The sequence below is a fragment of the Rousettus aegyptiacus genome, unplaced genomic scaffold, assembly GCF_014176215.1.
Source record: "Rousettus aegyptiacus isolate mRouAeg1 unplaced genomic scaffold, mRouAeg1.p scaffold_m13_p_13, whole genome shotgun sequence".
Lineage (NCBI taxonomy): Eukaryota > Metazoa > Chordata > Mammalia > Chiroptera > Pteropodidae > Rousettus > Rousettus aegyptiacus.
In genome coordinates this window covers 50,039,352-50,053,938 of record NW_023416288.1, presented here as the reverse complement: position 1 = coordinate 50,053,938, position 14,587 = coordinate 50,039,352, and the positions used below count along the sequence as shown (strand labels likewise).

General features: G+C 44.1%; 2 non-coding genes and 1 pseudogene across 2 annotated transcripts; 1 reads left to right on the top strand and 2 right to left on the bottom strand.

Moving 5' to 3' along the window:
* The first annotated feature begins 8,003 nt into the window (after nt 1-8,003).
* Nucleotides 8,004-8,075, top strand: TRNAC-GCA. The gene has a single exon. It is a non-coding gene; the product is annotated as a tRNA-Cys (tRNA).
* A 1,126-nt stretch (nt 8,076-9,201) lies between these two features.
* Nucleotides 9,202-9,320, bottom strand: LOC118611104 (annotated as a pseudogene).
* Nucleotides 9,321-13,656: 4,336 nt separating this feature from the next.
* On the bottom strand, nt 13,657-13,728 carry TRNAC-GCA. Its single transcript has one exon. It is a non-coding gene; the product is annotated as a tRNA-Cys (tRNA).
* Between the last annotated feature and the right edge of the window lie 859 nt (nt 13,729-14,587).

Sequence of the window (14,587 nt, the reverse complement as noted above, 5' to 3'; positions counted from 1 at the left end):
ACGTATCCAGAAAGATGTTCCTAAGACTAATGCTAAAGAGTTTACAGCCTATGTTTTATTCTAGGAGTCTTGCGGTTTCAGGTCTTAAATGTAAGTCTTTAATCCACTTTGAATTTATTTTTGTATATACTGTAAGAAGTTGGTTTAAATTTTTTTTTCTTTTGCATGTGTCTGTCCCGTTTTCCCAGCATCTCTTATCAAAGAGGCTGTCCTTACCGTCTCTTCACAACATACATTGTATATTCTTGTCTCCTTTGTCAGATCGATGGACCATAGAGGTATGGGTTTATTTCTGGGCTATTTTATTACATTGAGATATTCTGGGCTATTTGGGCTATTTTATTACATTGAGATATCTCTATATAGATATATAGTATCTGTCACTTAATCACAAACCATCAAGTCTGCAAAAAAGATAAAACTGGCTGAAAAACAAGAGAAGCACAGTTAATAGAGATACACATTCACAGGAGGGCCAGATAGTTAAGTTACCAGACATGGATTTTAAACCAACTGTGATTGATAAGTTTCAATGTGATTAATAAATAATGAGATGATTAATTTCAATAGGGAACTGGATGCAGTAAGAAAGACTCAAACAGTAATTCTATACTATAAAAAACTAACTCCATAGATGACTTTAACAACAGAGTGGACACAGTGGAAGCAGGAATTAGTAAACTGATTTTCTGAAAAAAAAAATCATATCCAGACTGATAAACAGAGAGACAAAAGAATGGAAAATATAGGGGACTTGAAAGGGAATGTAGGACAGTCTGACACACGTGTGATTGGAACCCCAGAAGGAGAGGAGAAAGAGAAGGAAGCAGGAGCAACACCCAGAGGGATAACGACCTATAATTCTTCAAAACTAACGAAATGACACAAGCCACAGCCGCAAGAATTACAAAGTCCAGTGAGAACAAGTCGAAAGGCAACTACGCCTAAGCTCATTAGTGAAATAACTTAAAACCAAAAGAAAAAAGAAAGCATTATAAATAACTGGATAAAAAGCACACATTCATTTCAAAGGAACATAAAATAAGACCTACTGCTAAGTACTCAACAGAAAAAAAAAATGGTAGTGACAACAGATGCCATCTTAAAAGTATTGAAAGAAAACAAGTGCCAACTTAGAATTCTGCACCCCCAGAAAGCAAACACGAAAATAAAATAGACACTTTCAGACAAACAAAACGAATAATCTGTTAGCGGCACACCCTCGCTAAAGGAAATAAAAGGGGAAATATTAAGACAGAGGAAAAGTTATTCGGATCAAAGCAGATGGAAATGCAGAAAGGAATGACAAATTAAAGGGAAAAATTTCAAACAATTCTACAACAACAAAAAATAACAAAAAATCAACTACTGAGGAATAAAAATAATCAAAGATGTACAATATCTCCCTACAGAAAACTATAAAACATCATCGAGAAAAATTAAAGACCTAAGAAGTGGCGGCGTATACTAAGTTAATAGAATGAAAGACAAAATACAGTAACGCTATCAATTCTTCCATTCTTTAGCTATAGATTTCCAAGTAATCTGAACCACATAATTTTTTTGTGAATATTTACATGCCGATTCTAACGTTTTTATGGACGTTCAAAAGGCCGAGAACAGCAATACCCTCATGAAGCAGCACAGAGCTGGGGGGAACTGGACCATCAGCTACACCGTTACAGTAATTGAGGCAGTGCGGTGACAGGCATGCGTAACCATGCAGACCAATGGACCGGACAGGAAGTCCAGAAACAGACCTACACGCGTACGGTACCTGATCTATGACGAACTTGGTGCTACCGAGCAGTGGTGGGGAAAATGGTTTTTCCAATGAATGACGCTGGGTTCATTGGATAACGACACGGGGGAAAGGTCCGGACTCTCCCCCACGCACACCCAAATCAATGCCCGGTTGCGCACCTATGATGTGGCAACTCTGCTCCTTGGTGTAGACCCCACAGAAGTGCACACCTGTGTTCGCCCGGGACGTGCGTAGGCACGTTCACAGTAGCTTATTCCTAACAGACCCAGCTGGCAACAGCCTAAACACTCTTCAATGGTAGTTCAGATAAATAAATAATGAATATTCACATAGCAGAATACAACGCAGCAGTGAGAGGGAACGAACCATTCTTACATATGACAGTGTGGCTGGATATCACTAACACAGTAAAGGGAGAAAGATAGAGAAAGTTCAAGAATAGGTCAACGAATGTTGGGATGGTGGTTACTTTTGTTTCCTTATGATTTTAAGATCAACATTCTGGCAAAACGACCACATAAGTGCTATTTTGTCCTTCTCAGAACATTATAGCGTGGGGCAATGATGCCAATTTGCTCTGCTATTGATGAACTTGAATTTGATTATTCATTTAAAGTGGTGTTGGACAGATTGTCCTATGTCTCCTTCCCTAATAATTTTCACCTAACAAATTTAGCATCCATTAATGATTCCTAGTTAAATCAGTTTTCATAATAATGATTATAAAATGGTGGTTTTATGTTTCCATCATTCCTTTTACATTTATTATTTTTAATAATTTTTGTTATATATAAAGAAGAGCTTTCCTTTCTCCACCTAAAATTAAAAAAGAAAAAACAAAAACACCTTAAGATGGATTCATGGATTGATGGGTTCTTGAATTTAATGAGCTACAACACATTCCTATCTTTGCTTTGATGCTCTAATTGTCCAGAGTTAGCTCATAGAGGGCATGTTCCCATCAGGTTTTGAGCACTTTCTTACTTTCCGGCATAGGATGTTTCACTGGTCATCTTTTAGGCTTCTTGCCCAGCCCTGGAATGAGCCCTTTCTCTAAGAGTTCCCACCTACTTTCTTTGAATGGTAATTAGTAACCACGATACGGCATTAGGAGTGCTCATTGCAGTTGAGTTGATGCTTCTAGCTCCTTTCAGGGGACAGAGTTAAGATGTGTATGGGTGCACACGTGTATGGGTGCACACGTGCATGTGTGCACATGTGTGTGCTTGTGCATATTGACACAGCTACTTACAATTCTAGCTCAACTCTGGAGCTCTTCCTCACCTTCTTGGGGTTTTTCACAGTTAGAATCCTGGTATCCCAAAATATCAATATATTTACTCATTTGCTCAAAAATAGGTAGCATAAGTTATACCAAAACAATTTGTTAAGTCAAGTTCGAGCTTTCATTATCATTTAATACCTCTTCCCCCTGCCACCCTTAGAATTTACAGCACTGAGAGTATTTTAAGGTTTGTGTTCATGTTATCAATGTGATACACCATTAGGATTTTTTATTTTGTTTATATTGATTTTTACATTGATATCCTCATACTTGTTGCTTTATTTTATGGAAATGTGAAATGATTCCAAAGTCAAGCCTATATAAGTATGTACATGTGGAGAATGGCCATTCCTTATCTACTCCTCATACCTTATTTCCATCCATCTCTGAGTAATGCTCTATTTCTTGGTCTCGATATGGAGTTGCACAGGCATATCTATTTTTCATTATTCATAAAGCTAAACACTTGTGATTTGTGCATTTTCGGATGTTTCATACATGGATGAAAACATTAATGACATAAACACAGTGAGATGTGTCAGTCAGCGTTCAATCGGAGTAGCCTTATCACTAAGCATTATTGAATATGGGAATTATTTTATTTTTTTAAGACAAAGAACATGCTCAAGGTCATGATTTTATTAATACTCCTTTGGTCAAAGGGTGAAAATAGAGATGGAAGGAACTTTGATACCCTCTAGCAAATGAATTTATAAACATGAAGGTGGGTCACAGATCCAGCTGGGAATACGTTTTTCATGACAATTAAGCAGCACACATGAGGGAATTATTATAGAAAAAAGACCTTGTACAATCATAGGATACGCTGGCAGAAGAAACAGTCCAGAAGGGGGAGTTGGAGGATCAGAGAACTGTCACTAAGGGGCCTTACTAAAGCATGGCAAGGTGGCAGTCAGAGACGCAGGGGACCTGGGAAGCCAAACACCCCCCACCACGGGGTGGGACTCTGAAGGGGCTGGTGAGAGAGTTGGGAGAAAATTACCACTTTGCTCAGTTACCACTCGTGTAGGTCCTCAGCTAAGTATGTGGTGGCTGTGTTGGGGCTACTGTTGGGGGCAGGGCTAGCAGGATGGAAGGTGTCCTGTGCCCCTCTGGGCAGGCATTTTCCTCTACCCTTTGGGGTGTATGTGGTCTTTTGATCTTGGCAGGGCGAGAGGTGGCAGCAAGCTGGAAGTAGATGGAGCTCCCCAGGAAAGGAAGAAAGGAGGGGGTGGTCCAGCTCCTAGCAACGAGCTTCCAAACAGGTAGCCGTACAGTGGTACTAAGAAGGAGGAGTCTGAAAGATTGCGAGCAGAGGTTTCTGGGGCCAAAATATACCATTGCAGCTGTAAGGCAATTTTTACGCATCCCCAGAACTTTGTAAGAGTTAACAGACACTTGAGTGCACAGATTTGGGTGTTATAATACAAGTGAAAAGATATTTAATCGGGTACACCTAACAGGTAAGGGGGTGTAGCTCAGGGGTAGAGCATTTAACTGTAGATCAACAGAACAGGTACCCTGGTTCAAATCTGGGCGCCCCCTCCTCATTTTCCTATTCATAGCCATCTCATATTCTGATTCTGACCCTTCCTGAGACCGGCATCAACCACATGTGGATTGCAGCTGACATGTCTTCCTGGATTAATACTCCAGGTGTCTCTCCTCCTCTTGGCATCTGGTGTTTTTCTGTATGGCTTAGGAGTCCATTTCTGTCTCCCCTGGAGGAAGAAAGGGCAAGGGCTGGGATCCCAGGTGGATGGGTCGTTTGGGAAGTGGTTGACCAGCTCTTGGGCTAAACCAAAGAGGCGATGGGAAATAGTCTGGGGGTTCTTCGGGCAACTTCTCTCCTTTTTTCCTTTGTGACGATCCCACTCAGGGGCAGAGGCCTAGCAACCTGCAGTCAGGGGAAGGTGTCTTACTGTGAACCATGTCTATCTAGCAGCTTCTAAAAAGGCGGTCCAGGAGGGGAGCTAAAACTTACTTTTGCAGAGCTGAGTGTTACCCCACGGATGGAAAGGATCAATTAGAGCCACTAGTATCTGAGGGGGTGCAGCTCAGGGCTAGAGCATTTAAAGCAGACCAGCAGGTCCCCGGGTGCCCCTTACTTACCTGTCGTTCAAGTCGTCTTTCCACCTCCCTCACAGCCCACCTGCCACACACCTCTCCAGCCAGGAATAGACAGATGGTGCTTGGTCTCCAGCTGGCACCACAGCCACTAGGGGCAGGGCTGCATTTTGGAACGGCAGGCTGAAGTTTGTTTATTTTTGAGGGGATTGGGGGATACTTAATGCCAGGAGGCCGTGCTAACAAGGACAAGTACAACCTGGAGGTGAAGACTTGGAGGAGGCTGAGGATGTCAGGAGGGCCGCGGACCAGGTACTCGCCCCCACCCACTAAGACAATGAAGGACAAAGAAGATAGAAGATTTAAGCCAAACTATTATCAGTATTAACATTAAATGTATAAAGTGCCACAGTAAAAACACAAAGAATACCACCGGATTAAAAAGAAAACCAACTATATGCAGCTCACAGGAGACACATATAAAACACAAGGATAGAGACCTATTAAAAGGACAGCAAAAGATAGGCTTACGACAACTGGACATGGCGTAGCTATATTATTACCAGACAAAATATTTCTGAGGCAAAAAGAGATAAAGAAAGACATTGTCCATTGATAAAAAGTTCAGATCACTAGGAAGGTAAAGCAGTTCTAAATTCGATGCACCTAATAAGACATATTAACCATAAATGGACAGAATTATAAAGGAGAAATGGATAAACCTGCAGTGATATAAGAGATTTAAAAACTCCTTGTGCGAATTGATGGAACAAGCAGAGATAATATGAGAAGGATATAGAAGATATGAATGATAGAATCACCAACTTGACCTCATTAACATATAAAGAACCTTACACTCCACAATTGTAGGACATACATTAATTTCCCAGGAACACATGGAACATTGACAAGAATTGACTGCGTGCTGAACATAAAGCAAGTCTTAACAAATCCCAAAGTATTTAAATCACAAAAGTGTGTTTTCTGACCAAAGTAAAATTAAGCTAGAAATCAATGACATCAAATAACTAGAAAATCCAACAAATGACTAAAAAACCCACCTATATTTGGAAATTAAAAATTACACTTCTAAATAACTCATGGATTAAAGGAAAAATTGCAGTTAAATTAGGAATTAGAAGATATTTTTAACTAAATGATGATGAAAATGCTAGATATTGAAACTTGTCAGTTGCAACTATAGCTGTACTTAGAGAGCAATTTATAGCCTTAATGGATTGTGAAAAGAAAAGCTGAAAATTAATTAAGCATCTATCCCTAAAAAGGCATAAAGGGGACAGTAAAAAAAACCCAAAGAAAGAATAAGGAAGACAAAAATAAAGATTCATTGATGAAACAGAAAACACATACAAGAGATAAAGTCAGCGAAGCAAAAGTTGTTCTTCAAAACAAATAACAAGCATGATAACCTAGACAAGATTGACAAAAAAGAGAAAACAGTAATGACCAATATAAGGAATTTAAGAGGATACATTATTATAATTTCCAAATATGTTAAAAGACCATAAGACTGTTTTATAAATGACTTTATGCTCATTAAATATAATATTGAGATTGCTTGGAAGATTTTCTTTAAAAATATGACTTACTTGAATCGAGAGAAAGCCTTTGCTAGATGGTCCTTGTTCTCTCCTCCTCACTACTCCACTCTAGTTGGTTTAGCAAGACTAAGTTGGTTCAACGGAAAAATACAAGATTTTAGCTGATATTGGCGCTCGTATGACAACTTTCTATGCAATTAATGGCAAAGCTCCACAGTCCCCTGTCTTCCAGCAAGGTCATGTCCTTCACCAAAAAGCTCTCACTGTTGTGTGTTCCCTCTAAACTTCTCTGTACGTATACGATGTGGTGCAGAGGAAGACTGTCTCTTCTAGAATACTTGGTAGTGTGTCCAACTGTGCTTAGCCCAAGAACATGGTTTCTTGGGAAAAGAAAGTCTGGGGAATTGCAGACATCCTGATGTAGTGTTGGTAACTTTTTCCCTAATAAATCCTACCTTATGCTTATACTAGCCGTATTTGCCCCCATCCTCTGGCTTAGTTTTAATCAAAATTGGCACAAGAAGAAATCAAATCCATAATGAAAAAATTTTCCATTAAAAAAATAAACAAACAAACAAACCAAGAAACCTCAGAGAGTTTTAACATATGTTACACCAAACATTTAAGAGATAATGCAAATTATTATTTTTATATTACATAAACACTTCTGGAGAATAAAAATTAAAACAAGTGGTACCTTCCCTAACTCATTTTATGAGGCTAGTTAAACTTGATTTAAAAAAAAATAAGACAGTATACGAAGAGAAAAAACCAGTCCAATCTCACTTATTAACACAGATTTCTAAACCATGAACAAAAATATTAGTCAATCAAATTCAGCATGGCATATAAAAGAATAGTGTTAGCATAGGTCCATTAATGCTTTTAGGGATTCCTAAATCTACTAAACCACCTACTTCTGACTATTTCTTGGAGTGGATCGTTTTCTACCTATTTTAACTGAGGGTCAGGCCCTCGTTAAGTGGGTTTGGACAGACACCTCGATTATGTGGGGTTCTGCTTTTTAGGTGCCCAGCGTGACGAGCGCAGGCATTTGACTCTGAAGGCCACTCTAATAGCCAGAGTCAATGCTTCTCCAGGCTGCTGCCCACACCCAGGGGCTGTGGGCCGGGTGCATGCAGTTGCAGGTCCTTCAAAGAGTCATCTCATCTCCTGCTGTACAGCAGGTGGATGAGTTCTCACTGAAGTAGGCCTGGAAGCTCCCAAGAGAGGCCCATCCTGAAGTGGCAGTTCACAGGTTTACAGGTAGTCTGGGTGTGGCTGCACGGATGAAAAATATTAATTAAGGCCTACTCCAGCAGAAGGGGGTATAGCTCAGGGGTAGAGCATTTGACTGCAGATCAAGAGGTCCCCAGTTCAAATCTGGGTGCCCCCTGTGTTTTTTCCCCTCCATTTTGACTTTTTAAATCGGTGCTGCCTTCCCATTTCTTCTTCCTTATTAGACATCGACGTAAAGATTTTTTTTTATGGAACCAGCAAATGGTGAAGTTTTAATATGGTATTCGGTGGTTCTTAACTCCGAAGATAAATTAGAATCACCAGAAGAGCTCGTAAAAGTGCCATTTCCCACGCCACACTCAGACCTATTAAATTGGAATGTCTGGGGTGGGGCGCAGTTATGGTAAAAGCTCCCGGGGGGCCCCAGCTGGAGAAGAATTCAAGGAAGCTTCTTGAGACCCAGGTTGCCACATCCCCACTCTGTCTACATGGCATCTTGGTTCTGGATCTCCTCTTGCTCTTCCTGTAACATTTGTAACCTGACCTTAACGGCATCTTCCAGGAACGGTCACTGTTTCGGCATGTCCTAGTTTTCTTAATTCTCTCCTTTTCCGTCCAGGCATTCTCCCTGGGATGGGCTGAAATCCATCTTCCACTTCTGAGCCAAACCACCAGGTTCTGCGGCTCGGGGAGATAGCCTTCATGGGGCTGAGAGAGTTTGTAGAGGATGAACTATCAATACCTGTTAAAGGATAACTTCAGGCTGCGTAACTCTTAAAGGCAATGCTGTGTCTTATTCAAGCTTTAAAAGAAAATGTCTGTAGAAGTATTTTAGCAACCATCTCAAAACTGAGGAAAACGATGGCTTTCTGTGGCATGGAAAACAAGTAGCTGAGCACTTGGTAGACAATCCAAGAATGCACTGTGGGTTCAGAGAGACGGCACGTGGTTCAGAAGTTCGGTTCATAGTCACACTATCCTTTACACTAATCATCTTTTATGACCTCTCACAACTACCTAAAAATACATTGCATGATTCTTCAGGTTTACAGAAACACAATAGTTCATACTTTAGATGGGCTAAAAACAGGTTCTCATAATACAACTATTTGATAGCAAAGTTCTCTTTTTTTGGTTTTTAATATCGAATGGCAGAAAAGCACAACAGAGGAATATTGCCATTTAGTTTTTGTGTTTTTTTTTTTTAGGTGAGGAAACCCTTGGTTGACCTGACCAATTGCAAGGAACTTGTCAGCTTACAATCTCTTATTTTTTATTTTTTACGTCTGCAGCACCTGGTCTTCCTAGGTGGTCTCCCAACCAAGTACTGACCAGGCTCGACGCTGCTTAGCTTTCAAAATCAGACGGGATCGGGCTTGTTCAGGGCGGCATGGCCGTAGACCATGGACCGTGGCACAAACTCAGGACCTTCTGCGTGTAAGGCAGACATGCTGACCACTACACTATGGAGCCACGTCCCATCTCCACCATTTTAAAGCGTGCCTTCCTCATCCTCCTTGACCTACGCGCCCCTATCTGGGAGTCCTCAAACTTGGTGGAAGATTTTAGACCCAGGCTAACAACTGCGTTCTCTCCGTCTCCTTGTTCTCATCCTCTGCGGTGCCCACATCATGCTGACGCCCTTCCCGGTGCTCACACCGCATGAACATCCGTCGCGGCTCTAACAGCGTCCACCGATTCCGCCCCACGGCAGCTAGGAAGAGGCGCGGTGAGGCAGGGATGGCTATTTCCCCCAGCGTCCGTCCTGTCCTCTTCTTAGTTGTTAGCTGGGCACATGGTTTCCCAGAAGAAAAACTACACTTCCCAGCCTCCCTTGGAGTTAAGTGAGGCCAAGTCTGGTCAATGAGCTGTAGGAGAGAGTGACGGGGGCTCTTAAAGGGAGAGGCTGTCTTTCCTCTTCCCCTTTCCTGCTGGCTAGAAGACAGACACGATGCCAGAGTGGGACAGGGGACCACAAGGAGACCTTCAGAATGAAAGCCGTGTGGGCTGCAATGACCTGGAAGAAGGAATCCGGTCCTGGACCCGAGCGGACGCACGCTTGGACCAGCTGAGTGCGGACTTGTGTGTGAGAGAGAAGGAAACCTATTCTGGCGCGTCCGCCTGCTGGGTTTTGTTTTGACCCTGTTACTTTGGGTGCCCTGCACTCCTGGCCGAGTCTCCTCCTAACACAACCTAAGCCTGATCGTCACTCGGAACTGGTCCCTCTCGACTCTTGGACCTGCAAAGTCCTTTCCAACGCTGCTAGTTTTTGCCTCGCCTCGTCCTTGCTGTTATCTCAACCTTAAGCTCATTCACCTCTCTGTATTTCCCTGATTCCAGAGCTGCTTGGGACAGGGGCTCGCCTGCCTGCTGACCCATCACGGACCCCACGATTGGCCTCTCAGTCATGACTCTGGCCCCTTCGAGGTCTTGGCCTGTGGTCTGTCTGCCTTCTTCACGACGCCCTTCTCCTGCGCATACGCGACATCATTGGCTTCCTGTGCCTTCGCTCCAGGCTGACCAGCGCGTGCTGGAGTCGGCTGTGGAGCCAGACAACGGCCCCACTGCACGCCACGCCAGCCTCGCCGCACGGGCAGCCACGGTCCCCTTCTCGTTCAGCTCACCTCTTCGTTCCCCACGGCGCCCAGTGCCAATTTCGCCCCGCCTCTCAAGAAGTCAGCGCCAGCCTGCCTCCTTTACTCTCTTCAGAAGACCTTGTTTCTTCTCTGACTGCGAAGACCAAGGCCATCTGATGTGAGGCCACTCAGCGTCCTTATGCTGCTCTCGTCCCCTGCAGCCTAAGAGAAAAAAACAAGGCTTTCTCCTCCTTAGGGCAAGGCCTGGGTTCTGGATCCACCCCTCTGCTTTCCCTGGGGGCTTGTCCCATCGATGATGTCCTCTTTCTTTGTTCATACGGTTTGACGCGGTCATGTATTCATCGGCCCCTCACTCTGTGCAAGAAACAAACATCCTACGCTGCAGGCACGAGGTCGCAGTGATTATGGTGAAGTGTGGCATGTGACGTGACCGAAGCACAAGGTGCCACGGCAGCACAGGGCCGGGGACCCGCCCGCCAGGAGGATCAAGGGAGGTGTCCCAGGAGAAGGACCGCCCATTCTCCACCGGCCCCCCTCCCTCCGTCTGCTCGTTCACTGCAACTGCTCCCGTCAAAGGCACGGGTGGCCATCTGTCATGTTAATTCTGTCTTTGGCGCAATCTCTCGGGAGCACTTTTTTCACTTGACTTTGGACTGTCACTCTTTTTGTTTGTTTTCTGTTTTCTTCATACCTCGCCGCTGCCACTTTTTTCTCCGCCTGCTTTGCTCGTTCCTCCTCAACCTCTCGCTCTCTAAACATCTGAGTGCTCGGGGCACAGTGCCCCGACCTCTTCTCTTTTCCACTCACGTTTGCCCAGTGATCTCACTCAGTCCCGCGGTTTCAAACGCAGATGACCCTTGGATTTACGTCTTTCGCCAGGACCTCCCCCTAACCTCTGGCTTCTTTTCGGACACCTCCACTTGGCTACTTAACAGATGGCTCTGACTTAACAGGTCCCGAATTGGACTCCCGATTTCCATTACCTGCTCGAATTTCATTTCCGCTGCCACCTCCCGCCGCTCAGAGAATGGCAGCTCCACCCGACCAGCTGCTGGGCCCAAAGCCTCGGTGTCATCCTTTTCTCTTTCTTTGCATTCAAGTCATTGGCAAATCCTGTTCATGCTACTTCGAAATATAGCCACAGCCTGACCCCAGCTCATCACCTCCGCCATGACCGCCCTAGACAAAGCCACAGTCACCTCCTACCTAGATATCGCAATAACGTCCTGAACTTCTTCCCTGTCCTTGGCTCTGAGTCTCTTCATAGCAGCCAGAGGAGAAAACCAGCTTATTTTCCTCCTCGGATCAGAATCCCCCAGTGGCTCCCCGCCTCACTCAGAGTGAAAGCTGATGTCCTTACAGGATTTGGCCCAACGTCGGTTAAAACAGACTGATCTCTTGAAACTAGAATGGTAGATATTTATAAATAGTCACACACAAAAAAATGAAACTCAGGAGAATGCTACAAGGGAAAGTGCAGGAATGTTGGGACGGTGGATTACTGGGACCTCTAAGCTCTTTCAGGAAGCAGAGGACGTTTCCTTGAGGAAGTAGGGCTTGAGTCATTCGTGACACCCTGGTAAAGTACAATACTTGTGGAGGTTAATACGCAGAAGCAGTGTGTGCCCCATAGGGGGCGGTGTGGAACATTCCCTCGCGTGGGTGAGGCCGCACTGCCTGCTTCCCCCAGGGCAGTGGAAGCTGCTGCTGGAATTCCCTCCGCACAGTGAGAGGAAGCAGGTGCCGTGACTGCCTGTCTGCGGAGCATGGCTACTAAAATGCTTCTCAAGACGGAGAAGCGCCCCCTCTCCGTGCATTTCTCAGGGCCTTGGTGAAGGTCGTCACTGTTGATCGGATGGGCAGTTCACACGTGATAAATCCTCTCCAGCTTTGCTATTACCTGCAGTCAGTCTATGGATTCTTCCTATATTCTACCAGGAATCGCTACTTCTGCAAATGAATTTAGAATTGGCCTCCTGTGAATCCTGATTCAAGTCAACAACTGAGCAAATGGGTTTATCCCAGGTGCTCTAGCTATGATATTTTAAATAGAATGTTAATTGGGTACGCTCAGAAAAATAAAGCCAGACTTACTTAAAATTATACTTTCTACTTCACAAAATACTTCAAGCATCCATACCAACAGGTGTTCTCTAGATTTTTCTTGATATAAATTAACCACTCTGGTGTCTGGAGTCAGCTGAGACTTTTTTTTCTGTCACTCTAGATCAGGAGACAATGAGGGGCGGGGTGACTATCTCTTGCAATGAGAACCCCTCAATCTAGCTCGCTCAGCTTTCAGACCGACAGGAGGAGGAAGGGGCTGGCTCGGCTGGCAAGGGAGGTTCGGTAGAGTAGGTCATTTGGTATAATTTGACTCTTCCAAATGCTCTCATAAATCTGCATTACAATTCGTGAAATCCCACTCTTTCTTAATCACAGATTTATTTTTAGCAAGGACACTGGCGAGAGCTGTGGGTTCCACTGACATTAGTTTGACAACCCTCAGAGTAGCCTTTACTTTTATTTTCAGCTATTTCAGGTAGTCCATGACAGGAGATAAGAGATGACCTCAATACAATCATAGGAAGTTCTGGATTTCTAGCCCATATAGAGTGACACTTGAGCTAATTATTTGCTTTCTTTAAACTGCTGGATCACCATCTAGCCCTGAAGCCACTTCTAGTATCCCATGGGAACTCAACTTGATCCCTAGGGCACTGCAGACAGAAATTCATTCTACTTTTTCTACTGTATGATATGGGTTCCTAGCTTAGCATCCCCTGAATGACCTAGATTTTCATTATCTTCAGGTCTAGTAAAGTCAGATTACCATTCCACATTCTCTTCTTCTAGAGAGACATAGAGAGAGATTCCTCCAAAGATCAAGGGGAGGACTTATCTAGCATTTTAGTTTTCTAAGCCAGAGGCAGGACCCTGTTTCTATCAAGACTGAGATAATTGTGAATTCCCAAATGGAGTTCAGAAAGTTTGGATGCCGGACGAAGAAAAAAAGGTAAACGTTCACCTCAAGACCTATGAGAACTTACTCATCCTTAGAGAAATAAGTATTCTCTAGAGCTGCAGGTGTCAGAGGAGGCTTTTTAAAGACCCAGCCCAAGTAAAACGAGGTACTTGGGTAGGGGGCACCCGGATTTGAACCGGGGACCTCTTGATCTGCAGTCAAATGCTCTACCCCTGAGCTATACCCCCACCTGCTCATGTGCTACTAATAAGCACTTTATACCTGTAGAGCCACACCTTCACTGTCACCACCTCCAGAGGGTTCTTGCTGGTGCTCCGCCTTCAACACCCTGCAAACTGATGCTCTTCCTACCATGCCCCATCCCCGCCGCACATAGTTGATTGTCACCTCTACTCATAACGGGCATTCTTCCGTCCCTCAGTCCCTGGCGGAAGGCACCTCTGTTGAAATCATCAATGTATGCAGCTAGAACATCCTTCAGACTCATCTAGAAGACCAGGACTCAGAATTGGCTACCCAACGGAGCCTCTGAGGTTGGGGCCAGGTGGGCACTGCTGGGCAAAAGTAAAAGTTCTTGGGCCCCACTAGAGAACGCCTAAACCAGACTCTCTGGGAGCGGGAACACGGGACAATGTGTTCTTCTAACAAGCTCCCAATGAGTCTGACTCACAGTCAGTTTGCGAGCTATGAATTTAATCTGTGCCCTTCTTGGTATGGATCTGAAAAAAAATGATAGTAATTAAAATCAGGCCCAAATGAAACATTCCCGATTGATGACCTGGTTACAAGGAGGATCCACATTTATGCTTAAGCCTCTCTTTGTACTAAGCCCTCTGGGCAGGAGATGACTGGTCCCCTTTATCTCTCTCCTTCTTCCCCCTTATTCTCCACTTGCGAATCCTTCCACACGTCAGCCGAAAGAAGTAACCTGAAGGAAAGATGCCATCCACGGAAAAGTGATGAAGTGGGAATGAGAGAGAGAGTATGGTCAGGGCAGCATTGACACAGGACAGAGGGAACACGCGGCCAGAGCAAGAGCGATCGCCAACAAGCGACGCGTCAGCCAGGTACTACTCGATATGGGGT